Source organism: Girardinichthys multiradiatus, chromosome 9, assembly GCF_021462225.1.
Source record: "Girardinichthys multiradiatus isolate DD_20200921_A chromosome 9, DD_fGirMul_XY1, whole genome shotgun sequence".
NCBI lineage: Eukaryota > Metazoa > Chordata > Actinopteri > Cyprinodontiformes > Goodeidae > Girardinichthys > Girardinichthys multiradiatus.
The window spans coordinates 44,481,016-44,504,430 of NC_061802.1; the positions used below are offsets into that span (position 1 = coordinate 44,481,016).

General features: G+C 38.4%; 1 protein-coding gene across 3 annotated transcripts in view; it reads left to right on the forward strand.

Moving 5' to 3' along the window:
* tbl1xr1a (tbl1x receptor 1a) overlaps window positions 1-23,415 on the forward strand; it is a 58,877-nt gene that overhangs the window by 16,395 nt on the left and 19,067 nt on the right. For 2 of the 3 annotated variants that reach the window (XM_047374566.1, XM_047374565.1), the window contains exon 2: window positions 16,709-16,778. The exons of the other annotated variant lie outside the window; for it this stretch is intronic. The gene's annotated coding sequence lies outside the window, so the exon portion shown is untranslated. The remainder of the gene's footprint in view (window positions 1-16,708; window positions 16,779-23,415) is intronic. 3 annotated transcript variants of the gene reach the window in all.

Here is a 23,415-nt window from a genome sequence, read left to right on the forward strand (position 1 = left end):
AATGGAATTGAGAAAGTCTATGCACATTTTGAAAATCTTCTCTTATGTGTTAACTTGTATTTATATGGGGTGGTGGGTTCTGTACTTGTAATATGCTAATGATGCCCCTCGTTGAATGTGAGTGGGTTCGTGTTTTTAGCACACAGTGCACGTTGATAAAAAGGACTGGCTTGCTACTTTCAGCTTGCCAAGTTGGGTGCTGGTGGACTCGTTAGAGATAGATAAGGGCAGCAAATATTACAACACACAGAACTCAGGGCAAAGAGAATGTGAAAACCCTGCGTTTCCATTTCATTTCATTTAAATGCAGTTTAAGGTATTTAATTGTGATTGCAATTTTGTAAAAAAACAAACAAAATTCCAGCAGCTTTGAAGCAGAAATTTTTTGAACATCTATGATTTAATTTTTCAAGTTTGCCAGCCAGTTATTAGTGAATAATATTGAGGGTCAATCTGATTCTGAGAGCAATGGTTTTTTTTTAATAAACTGTGGTGTATAATGTACACTGCTTAAAAAAATAAAGGGAACACTTAAACAACACAATATAACTCCAAATAAATCAAACCTCTGTGAAATCAAACTGTCCACTTAGGAAGCTAAACTGATTGATAATCAGTTTCACATCTTGTTGTTCAAATGGAATAGACAACAGGTGGAAATCTTTGGCGATTAGCAAGACACACTCAATAAAGGAGTGGTTCTACAGGTGGGGACCACAGATCACTTCTCAGTAACTACAGGTCCTTCTCAAAAAATTTGCATATTGTGATAAAGTTCATTATTTTCCATAATGTAATGATGAAAATTTAACATTTATATATTTTAGATTCATTGCACACTAACTGAAATATTTCAGGTCTTTCATTGTCTTAATACGGATGATTTTGGCATACAGCTCATGAAAACCCAAAATTCCTATCTCACAAAATTAGCATATCATTGAAAGGGTCTCTAAACGAGCTATGAACCTAATCATCTGAATCAACGAGTTAACTCTAAACACCTGCAAAAGATTCCTGAGGCCTTTAAAACTCCCAGCCTGGTTCATCACTCTAAACCCCAATCATGGGTAAGACTGCCTACCTGACTGCTGTCCAGAAGGCCACTATTGACACCCTCAAGCAAGAGGGTAAGACACAGAAAGAAATTTCTGAACAAATAGGCTGTTCCCAGAGTGCTGTATCAAGGCACCTCAGTGGGAAGTCTGTGGGAAGGAAAAAGTGTGGCAGAAAACGCTGCACGACGAGAAGAGGTGACCGGACCCTGAGGAAGATTGTGGAGAAGGGCCGATTCCAGACCTTGGGGGACCTGCGGAAGCAGTGGACTGAGTCTGGAGTAGAAACATCCAGAGCCACCGTGCACAGGCGTGTGCAGGAAATGGGCTACAGGTGCCGCATTCCCCAGACCTGGGCTACAGAGAAGCAGCACTGGACTGTTGCTCAGTGGTCCAAAGTACTTTTTTCGGATGAAAGCAAATTCTGCATGTCATTCGGAAATCAAGGTGCCAGAGTCTGGAGGAAGACTGGGGAGAAGGAAATGCCAAAATGCCAGAAGTCCAGTGTCAAGTACCCACAGTCAGTGATGGTCTGGGGTGCCGTGTCAGCTGCTGGTGTTGGTCCACTGTGTTTTATCAAGGGCAGGGTCAATGCAGCTAGCTATCAGGAGATTTTGGAGAACTTCATGCTTCCATCTGCTGAAAAGCTTTATGGAGATGAAGATTTCATTTTTCAGCACTACCCGGCACCTGCTCACAGTGCCAAAACCACTGGTAAATGGTTTACTGACCATGGTATCACTGTGCTCAATTGGCCTGCCAACTCTCCTGACCTGAACCCCATAGAGAATCTGTGGGATATTGTGAAGAGAACGTTGAGAGACTCAAGACCCAACACTCTGGATGAGCTAAAGGCCGCTATCGAAGCATCCTGGGCCTCCATAAGACCTCAGCAGTGCCACAGGCTGATTGCCTCCATGCCACGCCGCATTGAAGCAGTCATTTCTGCAAAAGGATTCCCAACCAAGTATTGAGTGCATAACTGTACATGATTATTTGAAGGTTGACGTTTTTTGTATTAAAAACACTTTTCTTTTGTTGGTCGGATGAAATATGCTAATTTTGTGAGATAGGAATTTTGGGTTTTCATGAGCTGTATGCCACAATCATCCGTATTAAGACAATAAAAGACCTGAAATATTTCAGTTAGTGTGCAATGAATCTAAAATATATGAATGTAAAATTTTCATCATGACATTATGGAAAATAATGAACTTTATCACAATATGCTAATATTTTGAGAAGGACCTGTATGCTTTTCTTTGGAGGGACGCATGGCCCTCCATGTGCTCGCCAGAGGTAGCCTGACTGCCATTAGGTACCGAGATGAGATCCTCAGACCCCTTGTGAGACCATATGCTGGTGCGGTTGGCCCTGGGTTCCTCCTAATGCAGGACAATGCTAGACTTCATGTGGCTGGAGTATGTCAGCAGTTCCTGCAAGATGAAGACATTGAAGCTATGGACTGACCCGCCCGTTCTCTAGACCTGAATCCGATTGAGTACATCTGGGACATCATGTCTCGCTCCATCAACCAACGTCACGTTGCACCACAGACTGTCCAGGAGTTGGCGGATGCTTTAGTCCAGGTCTGGGAGGAGATCCCTCAGGAGACCATCCACTGTCTCATCAGGAGCATGTCCAGGCGTTGTAGGGAGGTCATACAGACACATGGAGGTCACACACAATGCTGAGCCTCATTTTGACTTGTTTTAAGGACATTACATCAAAGTTGGATCAGCCTGTAGTGGGTTTTTACACTTGAATGTTGTGTGTGACTCCAAATCCAGGACTCCATTGGTTAATAAATTTGATTTCCATTGATGATTTTTGTGTGATTTTGTTGTCAGCACATTCAACTTTGTACAGAACAAAGTATTCAATGAGAATATTTCATTCATTCAGATCTAGGATGTGTTATTTGAGTGTTCCCTTTATTTTTTTGAGCAGTGTATATAGGCAGGATTACCAACAATGGCTAGATATTTGTTAAACCCGGAAATTAAGTGACAGATTTTCTTTTTTCTTTGAATTCTTACCTGCCTGTTCTGATTTTGATTCATTTTGATATTTGTTCTCCAAACTCATTCATGTAAACTATTTAATTCAACTATTAAATGTACCAAACACTGATCATAAAATGTTCCTTGATGGAGGCAGTAGTTATGAATCCAACAGATATGAAGCGGTTAGAAGATGGTCCTCATTTGTGCATCAAAACCTATGTTCCTAATGTTTATCAGTTCAGTTTGTAAGCTGCTGATCAAGAGGAAATGATGTAATTTTGGAAACTGGCTGATTGATTGGATTGCACTATTGCCTTGCAGCCAGAAGGTCTTGGGTTTGAATACTGGGTCTGTTCTATGGAGAGAACAGGGTACTCTCAGGGTACTCTTGCCTACCCTCACAGTCCACAAACATAACTGTTAGGTTAAGTGATTGCTCTAAACTGCCCCTGGGAATAAGTGTGTGCATGGTTGTTTGCCCTTTGTGTCTCCATGTTTCCTTGTGATGAACTGGTGACCACCACCTCCCCCTTGGCCCTGCACGGAAAAGCTGCTGTAGACGATGGACAGTTGCATCTTTATGTGCTCTGTGCTACACAGTGTCTCGCATTATTACTAGTCATTGTAAGTTTTATGTCATCTCGTGATGCCCTGATCCAGAACCAGGTGTTGACTCAGGGTCTTGGTCACGGCATTTTATTATCTGTATTCTAGGGTCTCTAACTAAACTCACATATCTGTTGTTGGTCCACTATTTGTGATTATTGCCCTTTTTCCACTGGTTGGATTTGGCCTACTCTACTCAACTCAGCTCACTTTGCGAGCGTTTGCAGTACTGTTTTTCCCGTACCGGTGCCTAGTTTTTTGGTCCCTGCTCCTCAGCAGGTCCGACCGGGACTGAGTAGGGACTGTATATGACGTGAACAGACTGCTCTTCAGTGATTGGCCTTGGGACCAGGAGAAATGAAAAGGTTTTTGAAGAGGTAGGGCAGATGAAAAGACTACAATAATATTAAGGACCACAATGGCCGGAGTGGGTCAAACCGAAATATAATTTTACTATTTACAAACCAGAAACCATGCCTGAAGGCTGAAAGAAAAGAAAAAGGACACTATGCCGGTTTTCTACATTACATGCAGGCGGAGTGTTGTATTTAATAACATCCTAAATCAGCTGTTCAGATGCACAAACATTTCCACCAAAACACACAAAACAAAACATTCATGACACAGAATGTTTGGTTCAAAAACTTGATGGTCCTTTAGCCAGCCACCATGTTTCTGGAAGAGGGAGCAGGCAGAGATGCTCTCTGCCTGCAATTATATTGTCCACATCGGGTCAAACAGGAGAAAGACCCCCGCTAAATCCGGAGCACGAATGTCCAGTATCCAACCTAAAACTAACTTCACTGCAGTTTTGCTCTTTAAAGTCCTTGTCGTCATTATTGCCATGGCTGAGACAAGAACTTCCTCATAAAAGCTAAAATATTAACTTCTTCAGGGAAACCTTGGAGCAGAACCAGTCCAGACAGCAGTGTCTCTCCTCTGTGCTTCTCCTACCACCCCTCAGATCAGAACCCCTGAGCCTTATTTTAAGTTCTGGCTCGGCTGTGGTCCAGATATTTATCCCAGTGGATCATTTTAGACATGAAAAAAACGTATAAGCGTTCTTGCATATAGAATATTACAAACATTATTAGTATTTAGTTTATATTTACTATTTATTTATCTTTTCATGCAAATTGCTTGAATGTGATAATGTCACATAGTAATGTTAATACCAGCGCAGCGCTCTACACTGTCTGCTGGAGGTGGGGCTTCAGCCGTCAGTGGGTCAGTGGTAACACAACTGGTACTGTACCGAGTAGAGTGAGACCGAGTGGAGCGGAGCTGTGCCGCCTAAAACGAGCCAGTGGAAAAGTGGCTCATGTTTCTCTTTTCTCAGCAAGAAGTGCTGACAGGTTTTGTGCAGCAATTGTTTTACTTATTTGTGTGGGCATGGCTCATAAAACAGCATTATATAATTTTGATGTTGTTGGAATATGCTTTGACTCCAAGCCTTTCTTTTTTTTTTGCCATTTTCCCAGTGAGAGAGAGGCTGCAGCAGCTTCCTGTCTGTTTCATGTGACCTGCCTTATGCTCCAACATATACACAAATGTATGCATAGGAGAGGGAAACACTTCTCATTATGTGTTACAGGGTTTCTTATATATGAGACATATGTCAAGGAGCCTAAAAGAAGACATGACTGCATTGCTGAGAGCCCGATGCACCAGCTGTGTTTGTTGTTTTAGCTGTTGATCAAATACACGTTGGTCTAGTGGGTTCAAAGTGTTTCATTGTCTGCTTTCACTTCACAGGTTTGTCCTGTTCTTCCCAAATGTTTGAGTCCTGTCTTATTAGTAGGTTTAAAGGGAATTTGGAAACATAATTTCACGGACCAATACTAAACAGAGCTGCAAAAAATGAGGTAGCATGTGGACCGCGTCAGAACAATGAGCTTTGCTGGTCACACCAGAATGTGACCAGAATTTGCCAGAGTTGACTGTTACCAGTTCTGGCCTTAGTGTAGGGCTTATTGTAATCTAAAGATTAATGCTGTTAGTCTGATTTCACTGTTTTTTATAGCATTCTGGACTTAACTGTTGTGCCGAGCAGAGATCGGTGTCCCTACACCGCAGTGGCACTCCGCCTAGAGGAGGAGTGGCTCTGAATCAGGGGACATAATATACATAAACTGCCAGGATTTCAGACCACTCAATGGACATACACATTACACACAGCCTAAGTGTATGTATAAAGTTTCTGGGATGTGAGGTTCTGGTGAAAAATATCCAGGAACCCATAGTGTTAACTTACCTAAAGTAACATTTTGTACAACACATTTCCATTTTATTTTTTGCATTTCCATATTATGATTCATCATTTTGCTCTAACCGAAAAACGACAATCTGGATGCATAAAGCTGGGAGCATGCTAAACATTTTGTAAGTATAATGACGAGTACAAGTACTTAAAACAGGCAAATGAATGAATAAAGAGATGATGCAGACAAGGAAAATACCCCAGAGGGATAAATCACCCTTACTCTGTTTAATATAGTCACTTAGCTGGAAATAGCAAAGGTAGCATGGGTAAATCTGAAGCCATGGAGAGCATGCTGACTGTCATTTGCCAGTCTTCTCTGCAGCTTTTATGGGTTCATCAAAGTGGAAAAAAAACACGAGCTAACCAGGTATTCTGTGTTGTCTAGGACTGATGTTTTAGAAGCTTGATACGTACTCTGAGCCTACACTACAAGTCTGAAGGAATTCTAATGTCTCCTCATGGCCACAATCTGCTGAAAGCCATGTCTAAGGGGGCCATCAATCAGTTTTCCAACATACACTTATACTTCTGATGTTGGCTTGATGTCCATGTTAAGCCTGACTGCTCAGTAGGTGGTGGAAATGTTCCAGCAACATACAGTCCTCCTATACCACGGCTCTCCAACCTGTGGCTATTTGGACCGTCCAAAGTGGCTGTCAGTACTTGTTGGGTAAAATCCAACTTATGTTTTTAATTATAAATATAATTAACAAATGCAGGTTTATCATTTTTTTGAATTTTTTTCATGGAATTATTGCATTGAATTTCCACAGCAGAATGTACCAGTATTATGTTCGTAGATCTATTTTTCATCTCATTAAGTTTGACACTATCTGCTTTTTTACATCGTTCCCACAAATATAAACGTCACAATCCATCCTTGTTTTGCAAAAGTTTGTTTGTCTGGGTATCAAAACCTAAGCTAGAACAGAACTAAAACTGTTCCTTTTAAAAATAACAATTATCCTTTAGTAGATATTAATCAAAAGTTATAAGTCTTTTTTTTTTTTTTTTAAAGGTCAGATAACATTTGTGATTCTAAACAAGTTTTATTTGGTAGGACTGATTTTGGATTGTAAAGGTTGCAGATCCCCGGCCTGTACTGTCAAAATGTGGGGATCTCTTAGCGCTTTCAGTTTAACAGCCACACTGGAACACATGAGGTAGTGTCGCATAATGAAGCTAAAATTATGGTCCGTGTGCTGGATGAGGGAACCTCAAGGTATTGTTCCTGTGTTTAGTTTAGTGATGTAAATCACGCTTCTTTCTGTAACTGATGTCCTGGGGAAGGCTTATTTCAAAATAGCCTATTTCATATATGTTTTGGTGCTATGGTTGCTGTGACATGCAATCACAGCTACACAGTTGCTTAAAAATGACTGAAAAGAAGTTAAAAATGTTCATCACTTTTATCGTTATCACAATAGAACCACAAAATGTTCTGATAAAATCCACATCACCCAGCCCTACTCTAGCCAGCAATTCTTTGGGTCTCGGTAAACCACCTGTGGTTTTGGAGAGCATGATGTTAATTTAAATGTCTGTATTACAGTTGAATGGTGAAATAAAAGGTTTTGTGATAAACATTCTGAGAAGAAATAGACCTCGACCGTTATACCTAAACCTGGAACTGAACAAGGAAACTGCAATCAGGGTAACTGACCCTGGCATGTAAGGAGCAGCTACTTTATAAGAAAACTTCATTCTGTAGTCATTCTGTAGTAGACAGAATAAGGGTTTTATTCAAGTTATCTTCTACATGACGGGTAGAACATATTGATTAGGCAGTCATTTGCTTTTTGTAGCCTTTGAGAATTTGTAACCACTCTTAAAAATAATCCTGTTCCTGGTTTAGTTGAATCCCGACTCCCTATGGGGACACAAAAACATGCTTAAGCATCAATGGCCACATAATGGCAGACAGCAGTGTTAAGAAAGTGTTAGGGTTATCGAGCATAAGTTTGTATTTAAGTTGAACCAGTGTATAAATCCTGCATGTTGTAACTGCAGTACCCTCTACTGTACCCTCTACTGTTCTCTCTGTGATTGGTCAGATGTAGACAGCTCACTGACCAAAGAAAGCTCTTCATATTGATTCTCCTAGAAATATTTGTTTGACCCTGAATGAGCTTGGAGGCAGGTGAATTCATGTTTGCAGCTGAGGTCTTTGTCCATCATCAAGTACACAAAGATGCACCTCTAGAACTGTCAAAGTATTTCCTCATAATGTTATGCGGACATTTTCATTCCTGTTGGTTGTTTTTCTGGCTCTGCTCTCCACTTTGAGCATCATGTTGGCTTCATGATGCTGCATCTACTTGTTGGTCTAGTGCAGACAGTGATTGTATCCTCAGGTGTTATCCAAAGTATGTTGTGGTGTGTTTGCAGAAAGTTGTCAACATTTAGTTCGTCCTTTTAAAATAATTGATATTTCGAAATAATTGATACCAAAAAAATGAATTATTCATTTGCGTGAAAAATGGATACAAACTGACCAGCAGCAGAACTGCAGTAATAAACACTCAACTCCTCCTCTTCCTGCAGCCTCACCTGACCTAAACAATGAGCTGCTGCTGGAAGCTTCAAACTCTGCTAACATGGCGAGTACAGCCAGAAAAAAAACATATTCAACCCTCTTTACCAACAAGGCAAATACAAAAGTATTGTTCAGAGGTACTTTCCCTATGAGGCAGAAGGACAAGAAAATATCTAAACGATGTAACATGCTAGCTGTGCTAATGCTACGACGCTGATGTTTAAGAGCAACTTTAAAAGGTCAGTAAAGCTCCTGGATTTGCAGCAGTGAAGCAGTAAACCTCCCAGACGACATAAGCTAACGCTGTCTGTTTAAATATTAGCCTTACGTACACAGACAGCCCAGTGAACCTGTCGAGATGCACTTCCCAATCACTCGACGATCCACTCTACTGCGGAATGAACAAATGATGCTGCATCTGGAAAATGTAAATTAGCTAACAACTCAGTTGGCTACTAAACAGTGAAGCAACAAAACAAACCAGGATATGAACACTTATATGAAGTGTTATCATGTTTTGCCAAACAGGGAAGTGACACTTTAAATTATAAATTTTTCTAAATGAGGGCTGAATTGTACTTAACTCGGCAGAACCATGTGCTTTCAAAACATGTTAAAGCGGATTGGAAAATACTATCTATTATTTTTGTTGGTATCTTTATGGAGTTTGTAATTTTAGCATTGTGACAACATTAATAGGAGCTAAGCACCAAAACGTCAGACCAATGGGACTGAAAGCAACCTTTTAAACACTTGCCACATTTTGTTAGAGAAAGCACTTGTGCAGGCAGTTTTAGGTTTAAAATTATTTGTTAAATCTGCCTGAAAATGTTTGGCAAATGATGCATATTTATATTATTGTATGACATAATGATCTTTTAAATGAAAGAACTCAATGGTTGCCAAAAAACAGCAGTGCAAAGATCAGAATCAAAGTTATTTTGGCATTAACCCGAGAATTTTTGATATCAATAACCTGGAATCTTTCATCCAGTCTGACTTCACGCTAAAACTCCCATTTGTTTAACATCTCTTCTTGATCACCTCTCCTTGACCCCTCAGTCTACTAATCAAACATGTCTGACATGGGAAACAACTGCAACTCCTCAAGGTCGCCTTACATTTTTAACAGTGTTGCCGTGCTTCCTCAGATCAGATAGGTAAAGAATTTAGGGGTTCTGAATATTGTGGACTATTCTGCACAGGCGGGGGAGGGGGAGTAATGTGTTTAGGAGCACTAAGAGTAACTGAACTTCCAGAAAATTAGATGAAGACAGGCAGTGGTTGCTATGGAAATTGATTCTCAAGTAGTAAGGATATTGTCAATGTAGACATTGCATATGACACTGGCTAGAGTGTATTTGGTAAATCGTCCAGGCCTAAGCAAGAGTACCAAAAAAACCCCACATGTAATTATTTATGAATTTTTTTAATTGCTCCCCAACATGTGCTAAACTTGGCATGCCTGCCTAAAGCTGCATCATGGTTGCCGGCAAACAACATGGAGCATTACTGCCTCATTGTGTTAGTGTTGTTAGCATTAGATTATTTTAAGTGTGTGTAAGTCACTCATCTAACTGTACTGTTGAAGAATAGCTTTAAACTAGGGCTGTGTGATAATAGGAAATTAGGTGAAGGAAATGTTACGGCGATAATAGTTGCAATGAATCCAGATTATACTCACTTCTCTCTTTCTCCTCTGTTGTAAAGATTAATACTACTATCTCTTTGGCTCTAACATTGCGGGTACTGTCATTTTGTGGGCATCTACTGCTTTGAGACTCCATCCAACAGACTGAACATCGTATTGGCATGCAAAGCATGAATTCATCACACCTTGAATATATTAGTTAACAAGTATTGCAATCAAGTGTCCTTTGCAATGTTTATATTAGGGCTGCCAATATTAGAAAATCTTGTGACGCAGATAGTATCAGTAAATATTTCGATGATATAAGGTGTGATATCTGCCTATATTCTACGTTCCTCTCTGTCTCATCTGTGGTTCCATCCCTCTGTGACCTTTAATATTTTGGGCAATGCTCCCTGTGTCCGGTGTAAGCATCTCTGTTATGCCCCTTTTCCACTGGCTCAACTTGGCCCTACTCGACTCCACTCAGCTAGCTTTGTGAGCATTTCCATTACTGTTTTTCCCGTACCGGTACCTAGTTTTTTGGTCCCTGTTCCTGAGCAGGTCCGACCGGGTTGAGTCGGGACTATGTGACGTGAACAGGCTGCTGTTCACTGATTGGCCGTGGGACCCCCCTTACATCAGAATCCCTTAGCCTTATTTTAAAGGTTCTGGCTGGGCTGTGATCCAGATAATTATCCCAGTGGATAATTTTATACATAAAAAAACATAAGACATTCTGCAATATACAATAATACAAATATTTGTATTTTCTTTATTTACGTTTGTATTTTCTATTTATTAATTTTTGATTTTATGCAGACTATGTTAATGTGTCAGTGTCAGAGTAACGTTAATAGCAGGACAGCGCACTACACTGGCAGCTGAAGGCGGAGCTTCAGCTGTCATTACTCCAGCCGTCAGTGGGTCAATGGAAACACAACTGGTACCATACCAAGTAGAGCAAAGCCGAGTGGAGCGGAGCAGCACCGCCTAAAACGAGCCAGTGAAGAAACGGGACTTTAGACTGTCCAACTGGCTTAATATTACTCTCTGGCTTCTCTGTCGTTGACACAAGACTTGGAAACATATATATATATATATATATATATATATATATATATATATATATATATATATATATATATATATATACACACACTAATGATGATTATGGACAGAAAGTATAGTTTTATTTTGACATATAACACAAGATGATGATTCAACTAATTATTTGCACTTAGGAGCCTATAGTTTTTTTTCCAGAATAACAAAGTAGGTGCCCAGAATAAGGGCACCGACTTTGAAAGCTAAATAAACATCCTGTCTTTGTATCACATTTTTCATTCAGCTGCTGTGAACCCTTTCATCTATTTCAATTGCCTGAGCAGTATATACCAATGGAGTGAATGTGCCTTTTATTGGTGGGAGGAATGATTACAGGCTGTCATCACTTTTTAGTGGGTTTTTCACCAGTGGTGCTTTCACTGCTGCAATAACTGACTTTGGTACAGGTAAACTGATGCTATCTTAGTACCAACTCAGAGCTGGGTCAGAGGAAGAACTGCTTTAAACAGGAGCTGGAGGTTGAGGTCATGGAGTCCAACAACCAGTCTAAATGTTCTAAGCGCTTTTTAAAACTCCAAAGTTACTTCCAATTTCAGTCTGCTGAATTTAGGACAGAAACCAGTAAAAACAGAGTGTTTACCATTGGAAAGCCTGTTTATTTCCCCTAAATGGTGCCACATTTGTAAGGAAAATGCATTTGTAGGTTGATCAGCAGATTTAAGTATTTGTTCTGTGCTAATGAAAACCTTTCCAAATCCTCTCTGCCAATCCAGAGATGTATTTAAATTGGAGCAGGGTGTCATGAGCAAAGAGGTTATCACAATATTTTTTTTGTATTGAATATTTTTTTTAATTATTGTGATGTGGTTTTTCTGATATAGTAACCTAAAGCACTAATTCAAATAAGGAATAAATGATTAAGAAGGATCTAACGAAATAAATGTTAAAACAAATTGTAAAAGTATTAAATCCCTTAGGAATTGCAGGAAGATTTTGATTAATAAATCTACATCAACAACTAGCCATATGTTGATGTACAAATCCTATTTGCGGTATCATTTAAAATTTTAAGTATGTTTGAGTAGACCAGAGAGTAATGCAAATCAAGTTCTTACAACTGTTATCATTTGTTCTCCATCTTAGAAAAATGCTTAAATAATGGTGAGCTGCATCAATAATTGATTTGTAATCCCATTATTGCCTTGATGATGAATGATAGTCAAATAGGAGTGCCTTAATAGTCCCAACCCTGTTTATTACTCAGGTCTACCCTGTTTAAGGCTTTGACATTTAGTTTGATGCGACTCCTGACTGAGGTGAGAGTGAACACCATGGTGAAAATGAAAGAGCTGTCAGAGGCCTTCAGGAAAAAGATTGTAGCAGTTTGAGTCAAATAAGAGATTTAATGAGGTCTCAAAAGAATTTGAAATCGGTCATTTAACTTCATCAGGAGGTTTGGAAGGAGGAACCCTTTGCTCTCTAAGAAAACCATGAAAGCCAGAATGAAGTTTGCCACATAGATCATAGACAAAGACCAGGACTTCTGGTATAATGTTCTTTGGACAAATGAGTCTAATTGAACTATTGGGACACCAGAACAGAGGACATGTTTGGTATAAACTAGTGGTGCACCGATTGATCGGCCGATTTCCTTAATTATGGGAGATTGGGGATCAACCGATACTTGCATTTGAAAGCGATCTTATCCACTTGTCTAACCTATTGTCCAAGTTTTGTTTCTTTTTAAAATGTGAAAAATGAAAGAATAAAGGAACTGCAATGCTCTAAACATGTCATATAGATTTGAGAGCACTACCTCGTGCAGTTAAAACACTTTTGAATTGTTTCACTGGTATTGTTCAAGGTTTTTCAATAAAATAAGATTGAAACTTTGAAGGTGTATTGTGACCTTATAACATCTGACAGTGGACCTGCTGTCCTTGAAATCAGCAGGTCAGGCTTTTTAAAGATCAGTGATCGTCCAGAAAACTGCAATCGGTGCTCCCCTAGTATAAACCAAATACAGCATTCCAGGAAAAGAACTTTGGATCAGCTCTGAAACTTGCAGCAGGACCTAGTCAGCTTGCCATCAACAAATCCTAAATTCTATCTTTAAAAGAGGGAAATCTGCCAAGAAATCTACAAAATAAATAAACCTGTGGCAGAAAGGGGTCCTGCAACATGACAATCACCCCAGATGTACCAATAAATCCACCAAGGACTGGCTGATGTCTGATACTGGTGGATGCCTACAGGTAGCGATTTACTGAAATTATTCCAGGGTGGTGAGTCCTAACTGCTTCTTCAGTTACAGCACAGATTTTTGTTGGAATAAAATGAGGCTAATGTTTGTTGTAATACCAGTAAATTACCTGCAATTTATTAATTTTCTTTGGCACTGATAAATGAACAAACATTAGACATCATCATGTAAACATTTCTTTTAAAAATGTATTTTTTGATTATTTGATTATTTGATTTTAATGAAGAACGTTATAAAGGGAGAGCACTGCAAACCATCACAGTTCCTGCTATATACAACTCATGCATAATTTAAGTCATCATTAAAGTTGCACAATATATTTAACCACAATTGTCATGGCAATATCAGTCAATGTTGCAATCGCAAAGGACTAGGATGCAATATTTGGTAGGACACCATGTTTCAAGTTGGATGCATTCATGCTCTGCATACTGGTAATATTTCTCAGTTGGACGGATTCTAACTGTCCTCATTATTATAAATTCCTGATTTACCTGTTAATCATGCTGCAAGGTTCAGTAGGAGTAAAATCTGGAATGGTTCCATATGCTTTAGCAATGTTTCGTGGTACCTCTGGAGCATGCAGTCTCAGGTTCATGGTCTTGTCATGAATGCCCTGGCATACAATCCTTCTGGCATGGCAGGGTTGTGTCCTCTACCAAGTACACTGCAGCTTTAAATACAGAAACATTTGTAACCACACCCAGTTCCTCCTGCTGGCTTTCTGAGTGGTTAACAATATCTCTGGCTTTTATCTGCAGCCCTGCCAACACTGTTAAAGGCTGGAAACCTGAGGAGGGGAAAGATGAAGGAATGAATGGAAAAAATGACTAAAAGGAAAACTGCACTGAGGGAATTCAAGTCAGGGAAACAGGGAAGTGAGATGGGAGGAGATTTTCAGTACTCAACACTGCAGCTCCTCAGTCTGCAGCAATAATAAGTACCAGAGTTTGGACATTATAGGCTTTCTGCTCTCAGGGCAGTGTTGCTTTATGCAGTATGTTTTATAAAGGTCTCACACTCTAAATATGGAGAGAGAATAAAAGCTTACCGATTCTGACTTTGAAGACATGCTCTGTGGTAAAAACATCATACACTGCTCACTATCCGTGTGCTGCTGTCTGGAACTGTAAACGTTTTAGCATTCAGGTCCCTGCATTAGTGAGGGAGGACTTTCCATTTGATGACATTTAGACAGCAACAATGTTGCTTCTTACACAGGTACAATGGCTGCTGTCTCTATCAGATATATTTGTTGACCCCAGTCTTTTTCTTCTGAGTTTATAACTTAGTGTTAAATAGTGGTTGTGATAAGATATTGTCCTCTGTTCTGAGCAGTTTGAATTAATGTAAATGGTCAGTAATTATTTATATTAAGAGAGAGGGTGAAGTTGCATTGTCTAACAAATATGTGATTAGAGTCATTTTAAATTGATCAGGCATCTTAAACTTCATCTCCAGAGGTTTTCCAAATTGCATGTTCCATACCAGAGGTTAAAGAACAAAACAGCAATGGTGTACTCTATTCAGCCTTTTTGTGAAATATGCTTTCTTGTACCCTGGATACAATGCAGACATGTTTGAAGATGTGGTACTAAATTCCTTTTAGGCAGATTCTGATATTTTTAATTACCTCTCTGTAAATAGTCATGTAGGTGAGCAGCCTTTTAATTAAAGATTTTTCAGGGTAGATATGTTATGGTAAATCTACAGCTGTTAGTCAATAATTCGCTATATATCTTTTATATTAATACATTTTTTGTATTAATACACTAGGGGTGCAGCGATTGATCAGCCAGCCTTGATTTCATTAATTTTGGCTGATCGGCCGATACTTGCATGTAAAACCGATCTTATCCACCTCCACAAACGTCTGAAAATGTAAAAAAAAAAAAATTAAAGAGTAAAGGAACAGATCTTTTAGTATAGGTTGTTTAGTGGTTTGGACAGCAATGCTCAAAATGTTTTATTTATATTTGAGAGCACTACCTCATGTACAGTTTTATAACAAGTCTGTATTGTTTAGCGGGTGTTCAGTGTTTCTCAATAAAATAAGATTGGAACATTTTAGGTGTATTGTGACCTTATAACAGCTCACAATGTCAGTCATAAAAAAAAAAAATATCGGTATTGGCCAAAATTGGAATCGGCAGGTCGGACTTTTTAAAGATTATGATTCGCCAGAAAACTGCAATCAGTGCACCCCTAATAAGTACATATGCTTAGTCAGTGGTTGCTAGCCCTTTTGCCTTTAAGCATAATGAAAGTATAATTTAATTTCAAACCTCTGAAGAAAATTGCTTCCTGAACATCTTTCCATAAGAAAGCTAGACAGCTACCTTGACCCTACATTGTTTTAGCCAGCGTTGAGACAGAGTATGTGTAGCAGCTGGTCACAGACTTTGTTTTACTTTTGAAGGAGGAAATTCCTGTGGATGCAGAAAGTTGAATAATCATAAACTTTGTTTGCATGCCAGACTACAGCATGTCCTTTGACAACCCTAAACTCTGTCAGGATTCTGGAGATATATTTTGACATGCCCAGTTTGAAAGCAGACGAGCTCCCAATTATTGCATGAAATAAGCATGTCCTCTATGCTAAATGGTTGAAATCCAACAAATTGTGACAGTCTTCCTAAACGGTTAGGGTCCAACAAGCTGCAGGAATAACATGCAGCACAGATGAAAGTCAGTGGTTCAGTGTGTGAGTCTTCATAAACTCATTGCTAACATATTAAGGGTAGTTCAGAGTTTTTAAAGTTGTGTTCTGGGAAGTTATAATATTAACCTTACCTATAGCAGAAAGATGGCTTATCATAGTAAGCTTAAGGAAAACAAAAACCATCCTCGGAGTCCTAGTCAAACGAACGCTGCCTCATCATTTGATTTAGTGGATTAGCTGATAGAGACCTAGAAACCACAGCAACATAGCTTCTTTGTGACTGCTACACAATTGTTTATGGTTAGAGCGGGTTAACCAGTCATAGCTGATGTGGTCGATTAATACAGCCAGCTGGCCTCAAACTGCATAACTCTACATAGGATCATGGATGTTGTTTAGCTGTACCATATGGAACAATGGTCTGTTGTAAAGTTGTAGACTGTTAATATCCCCTAACCTAATATTACATCCCTCTGATATGAACAATTTCAGTTTGACTTGTCACAAATAGCTAAAGTAAGCTGACTAACCTGTTAGCAAACTAAACCTTCAATATCTGCATCCATCCACTGCCTATATTGTGCCTAACTCTAACAGTTGATTCTGCTTTTTGCTGCAGGTTCTAAACGCATGGTTTCAAGTCCTGACTGAGCAAACATAGTGGTGGTGGATATAGACCTACTACTGGGGTGAGTGATCTTAGCCAGCTTTGGCTGTTAAACCTCCATGTTCACCGTGTTACTGTTGGTCAGTCTGAGGTTTTAAATAGTTGACTGTGAAGAGCGCTGCTCATAGAGGGACCACCATGGTTATTGAATAAATATGCTCAGTGCTGGCTGATCCATTGAACTCCTTAAGCAGTTTCTCTTTAAAAATAGGCTCACTGGTTAATTTCACATTTTATTAGGCTCCATCATTTATTAAGTGGTAGTACCTGACACAGTGCTACAGGATAACTGTGAAAATAAAATTGTTAAACTTCTGTTTGCCTTTTTAAATTAGATATTTGAGAGTTGTATCTGTAAAGAGAAAATCAGCCTATTTGCACCATCAGCTAAGTGTATGGTCTGTTGTTGGAGCTACACAGAAAAGGAAGGACATTTTGTTGGTGCTGGCTGTTGTGGAAAATGTTTTGTCCCAACCATGCTTCAATTTGCATCCACCAGTTGGTTTTTTCACACTTGACCATAATAAATAAAAATTCAGAACAAGAATCCAACTAACTTAAAAAAAAAAAAAACGTTACGAAATGGTTGAGCAAACTGGGACTGGGCGAATCGACCTGGAGCCCATTTTATTTGTTTGTTTTCCTTCCTCCATGCCTCTCTGGAGGTTTTATTTGCACTCCGCTTTAAACCTCATAGTTCATTTTAGAAACAATTAAAGTTGATGATATGATGATGATTGATGGTAATGATGATGGTTTTGGGGATTAACTGAATTTGCACATTAGTGTTTGCATGAGTCATACTTTTGCTGTACAAGGTGCACTTATTGTTTTTGTCTGTATTGAAGTATTATGCAACTCTGGTAGTTGATTGGGTGCTTACACAGATACAACCAAAATGGAACATACGCCTCACAAAAGATCTGTTTATAGTCCCTAGAATTTCCCCGGTTTCCTGTTTGTTTGACGGTTACACCACTTCTGTTTTGTCACCACCTTACTGAAAATAGATGTCTCGCTGTGTGCTTGGGTAATTATCAGATTACTACAGTAAAGCTGTTGAAAACAACACAAAACAAAGGGGTATAATCTGGGATATTAGGTGTAAAACCTGTACAAAGCACAGTTTCTACTGCTTACATTGTCTGAGCCAGGCAGCCAGGCCAGACTCCTAGTCAGTCCGTGTTATTTTTCACCAATCACATTCCAGCATCATTAACTTTTGTAGGACACTGCAGCACCACTTCTCAGCTGGCTTGCAGAATTTAAGACACAATGGGAATGTCATTTAGAGGCATCTCCTAACAGCTAGTCAAATATTAGTGAAGCTTTTTCTGACTGTTTTTGAACCTCGCAATTGTTCAGTGGTCATTGCAGAGACTGGTGTGTTGATGGATATTCTCAAGCTTTCAGCACACCGGCTGGTGTCCAGAATGGCCAGGCCTATCAGAAACTGACAACCCGATCTACATAAACGATACCGGGTCGCACTAACAACACTCTAATTGGAAGTTGTTTCAAGTTGTTGTGAGTTAGCAATTTTCAGTATTTGTAAGTTGTTGAAGCACAAAAGGTGTAAGAAGCTTGTAGAATCAGCTGACCAAGCCCTGGAATGCACAGAAACAATGCTGCTGCAAAATCGAAAAGTTTACCCTGTTCATGGCAGAGCTAGAGCGGCATGTTGCCAACAGTAATGTTGTCAAATTGTAGAATGTAATATCTGCTAACATAACATAATATTCCACTGATATGAACATTTTGAGTTTAAGTTGTTTTAAATTTCTAAGTAAACTAAAATGTACAGTGGATTTCTGACTAGCTTGTTGGCTTCCACCACGCTGAGGACTTAATTACCAACAAGCTCATCGTCTACTATACATTAGAGAACTGTTATTGAAAACTTTGGAGAAAAAACGACCACATCGCTGACATTGCTTCTCTGCTTCAGTTAAATACCCCAGAATCCCAAATAAAAACTGGTAAATATTGGTTATCTGTCACAATGGCAATATTCATATCGGATATCAATATCTGCTGAAATCGTCATATTTGTGCATCTTTACTTTAATAAATATTGTAAATAAAGCCCCACTAACTGTGCCACATACTTTCACTTGCACTAAGGGTTATTCCAGCTTTTGTACTGAAGTTAGATGCCCAAAAAGAAGAAAGTACTGAATGTCTAATTTGGTATGTCATGGTGCATGCTGAATAAGGAAATGTAGGTAATCTGTTTTAAAAATGTCAGAATTAATGTAAACTCTACAGGTAATACACACAGGGAATAATGTCGACTGTTAAGAATGCTAACTGTGCCATTTATTCTATGTGCTAATATGAGTTGCTAAAGACAGTTTAAAATGTCAACTCTGTGGTAATGTTGTTTTTATTATGAAATGTAAGTAAAGGTCTGCAGAACTGACTGCTTTCTATCTAACACACATGGTGTGATGTCACATCTGGGCCTCATAGAAATAATTAATAATCAGTGACCATAGAAAGATGTTAAAGCTCCATTATAGTAAGAACAAATAAATTAATTAATAATTTAAAACACATAATAGCAAATCTAAGCCTTTTCCTCCAAAATATTATTTCAGCCATCACTTTCATTTATTTTGAAATGATCTTGGTTAACTGCAGGATTCTATAAATCCTTTATTACACTATTTTTTTCATTCGATTATTTCCAGCATATGTAGAATGGGTATCATCATCTCAACAGTGTAACCAAAAAGTAACGATCTGCAAATGGTTATCTGCACAGATCTGTAAAAAGATTTGTTCAGCATTCAGGGGAGATCAAAGCCCTGTACTAGTTGCCTCTGGCTGCTCCATTTAAGCAAGTTCTTGGCTTTCCATCTCATGTAGATCTGTGGTTTCTTCTGTACCCTGGTAGGTCTATCCTTTAATTGTTGTTTTGTTTTTCTTCCTGATTTCTATAAGAGAATTCCAGAGCAGCTCATCACACCGTACTTGCAATAAAGACCTAGTTTGATCGTGGCTGCATTTTACTTTAGATGTTGTTGGGAAATAAAAAAGAAAAATGTTAAGCAAACATTTTATGATCCAAACCATCTGGAGGATAAAACTACAATATAATACAAAGTTCTGTATCCAGGTACCATTTTGGAGATTTTTTTTTCTCTTTTCTCCATAAACATGCAGACAGCAGAAAAATAAAAATATTTAGTGCATGAAAATATCACCATAATTCTTAAAGAGAAATGTTATACAACTAAAACTGATATCTGTTGAATTCCATTAGTCAGAAATCTGACAAAACGGCTTTAATCCAGGGGTGTCCAAAGTTCCACCCAAAGCCCTTGTAATGATTTTCTCTGGTCCCTGGCCTCAATTCAAGAATGGCACAGATTTGGTCTGGCAGCGCAGACAATTGATGCAGTTCGACAAAAAATAAATTAAGGGCAAGATTTTCTCTTAGAAGTTCAACTTTTTTTAAATACAATAACAAGTACCGTAAATTCCGGATTATAAGCCGCTACTTTTTTCCCACACTATTAACACTGCGGCCTATACAACGGTGCGGCTAATGCATGGTTTTTTTTCATGCCGCTAACAACATTTGGCCTGGCAACAGTAGACCAATCAAATTGATGAGTAGTTCACAGAGGTCCAATGAACTTGTGCGATAAATCAAGAGCACTTTCACAATTCAGTTACCGGTATTGAAAATCGGTCATTTATATTCACCCTCATCAACATGGAAAATCATCAACGGGTTTCGAAAGGCTGGACTGCTGCGTGATTAAGGGGACCGGGTGCACTAAAGTGAGAGCGTGAACGAAGAGGCTGAAGTGAGTGACGAGATCCTGAGGCTGTTCAATTCGGATGCTGAAGAACAGGACTTTGATGGTTTCAATGCGCAGGAAGAAAATGAAGAAGGCGATCAATGACCTTTGACCTGGTAGGCTGCATTGTATATCAGTTAGGAGATATCGGAATGTTGTTCGTGCACTGTTCAGTAAAAAAGCATTAGCAACAAAATTTGTGTGTTATTGAGAACGTATGTATATTTAAAGGTAGCCGTGTTACAGGCACTGTTTGAAAAAAAGCATTTGCAATATGCATTTTTTTATATTACCATACAGATTAAATTAACTGTTAAAAAATCCTCACGTGTAATATCTTTCTTTGTAAAAAATATTACAATGTGGGACACCCGCGGCTTAACATCCGGTGCGGCCTGTACAAGTACAACATTGGTTTTCTTTCTAAAATTAGAGCATGCGGCTTTTCATCAAGTGTGCTCTGTAGTCTGGAATTTACGGTATTTATCTTATTAACCAAGTGTTTTTGCCTACATATTAATTTTATAGTAACTTTATGAAACGGGACCACAAACAACCAGCGTCTTTTATGCAAAATAGATTTGGGTGCACCTGGAAACTTTCAGAGTAACCCTGCCGTATCCTGTTCTTATTTCTGAAGGTGGAGTAAAACATTATTGTAGTCACAAAAACAAATAGAAACCAATCGACTCAAAAAAAAAAAAGGACTCATTTAAAGGTTGTGTCTTTCATTTAATAAGGCAGATGTGCGAGACCCTTCCTATGTTTCAGATCTGTAATGTTTACAGATGCCATTCTTCAAAAATCTGACTGCTTTGTGTGACTCATTCAAAGTTTTGTCTATTTAGTTTATTTTGAGCTTCTGAAAATCCAGTATTTCACAATGAAAATGTTTTGGTGTTTTAATTGAAAAAAAAAAAAACGAGATACAGTTTGTGGCCTTTTAATACTTTCACCTTGGCCATTATGGCCCATATGTTAAAACGTTTGTACACCACTGCTTTAATCTTGCTCTAAACTTACCCTGCCAAATATCTCTTTTTGTATTCTGCATACACTAGAAACAACAGCAGAAATGGCAAAGTTTTACTGACCTTGCTACATCTGTCAGGAGTTTCTTTGACTGTGACACCAATAAACTCTGGCCTTCTGCTTTTTTTAATTAGTGTTTGTTCAGATTGGGGCTGTCACAACACATTGAACTTACTAGACAAGACCACATGTGACATTAGGTTGATATGATTTCATTCTTTTAAGTGAAAAATCATTTGTTACATTGTGAAGATCACTCTAAGAAGCTAAAAAAAATAAAATTAGAATAATGGGGTTTAATCGTTTGCCCTTAAAGCAAATTCTCTGCTTGTGTAATGAATGAAATTGCTGACAGGTATGTCAACTCTCTTTACCACTCTGAAGCACCCTTCAAAGAGAAAATAATGAATGTACATGAATCAGCTTTTTTCCTACCATATATGTAGTGTATGTTTTCATTTGTCTGAGGGCAGAGGTTAACAGAAACATAAACAGGGAGCTATTGTTTGGCTGTGGCTTCTTTGAAATAAAGGAGGCAAATTTCTGCTTTTAGTTTGTAATTGGACAAAAAGGCCATTTAGGATTAGGCATTTTTCATATTTTTTTACCTTCAGCATTAATGCTATAAATTCACACCAGCAAAATTAAAGGAACTTTTCAAAAATCTGATTTACAAATTTTATTTAGGGACGCACGGCATATCTGCATTAACGTCGGTATCGGCCGATGTTAGTCATTTTTACATATCAGTATCGTTCCAATAACTAAAACTGGGCCTATATTAATAATCAATGTTTATTTACATCTTGTTGTTGTTTTTTATGTGTTTCAGGAGGGGAGGGGGGTATTTGTGTGGTCTTGTGATAGTGATGCAGCATAGGATTGTGGGGCATTTAAATGAAGCAGAGAATCAATGCCATCATTTTGGTTATTTTTTTCACAGCACCGCAGGGTAGGAAAATATATGTAATAATAAGTAATATAGATAAATGTTGGTTATCAGCCATAACAGCAATATTTATCTATATTGGCCTAATTGTTTTATGTCTGCGCATCTGTTATTTTACTCATAATAATAATAAATAATTATATTTGACAGTAAAGGGAAATTGTTTTTTTAGAGGTACAAAATATAATTTTGATCATAGCTAAACTTCTGTTGGCTACTGCACAAGAGATCGAGTTTTGCTTCCATGTGTTGGTGTTTTTTGCCCCTTTGTCACATAATGCCCCACATCATTTTGACCCATGTATCTACACCATTTACTATGTAGATGGTCACAAACATGGTCAGATCTCAAGTATAATTTAGTTTATTATTTTTTGAAAAACTTTGCATTACACCCGTTTTCCATTTATTTACATTCTGATCCTTGTTTGGGCCAGTTGATCCTTACATAATATGATAGATTCTCACCCCTGATCAAACCATATATCTCTATGTAATCTCCCTTTATTTTATATTATTTATTAGTCATACTAGTTTTCCTTCCAGTAGAGTATGATCACAGTATAGAAACTTTATAAAAAATGTTGCTTATGAAAGCAGTTGTGAAACATGTGATTGTCAAATACAAATTGACTTGTTGGTATGAAATGTCCTGCGACTGACCGCTCCGTTTTCATGTTTGATAAACTCTTGTAGGAAACAAACAAATCTACAAATGTATGGAACAGTGAAATTACCCAAACCAACACATCCGCTGTTTGACATTTGAGAATTAGCAAAAGCTAACCTAAGCACCTTTCAGATCGTCCTTAGCCAGATTGGGGAAAATGTAGGCCACACCTCTTTTTTGGTTTTCTAATCCCAGC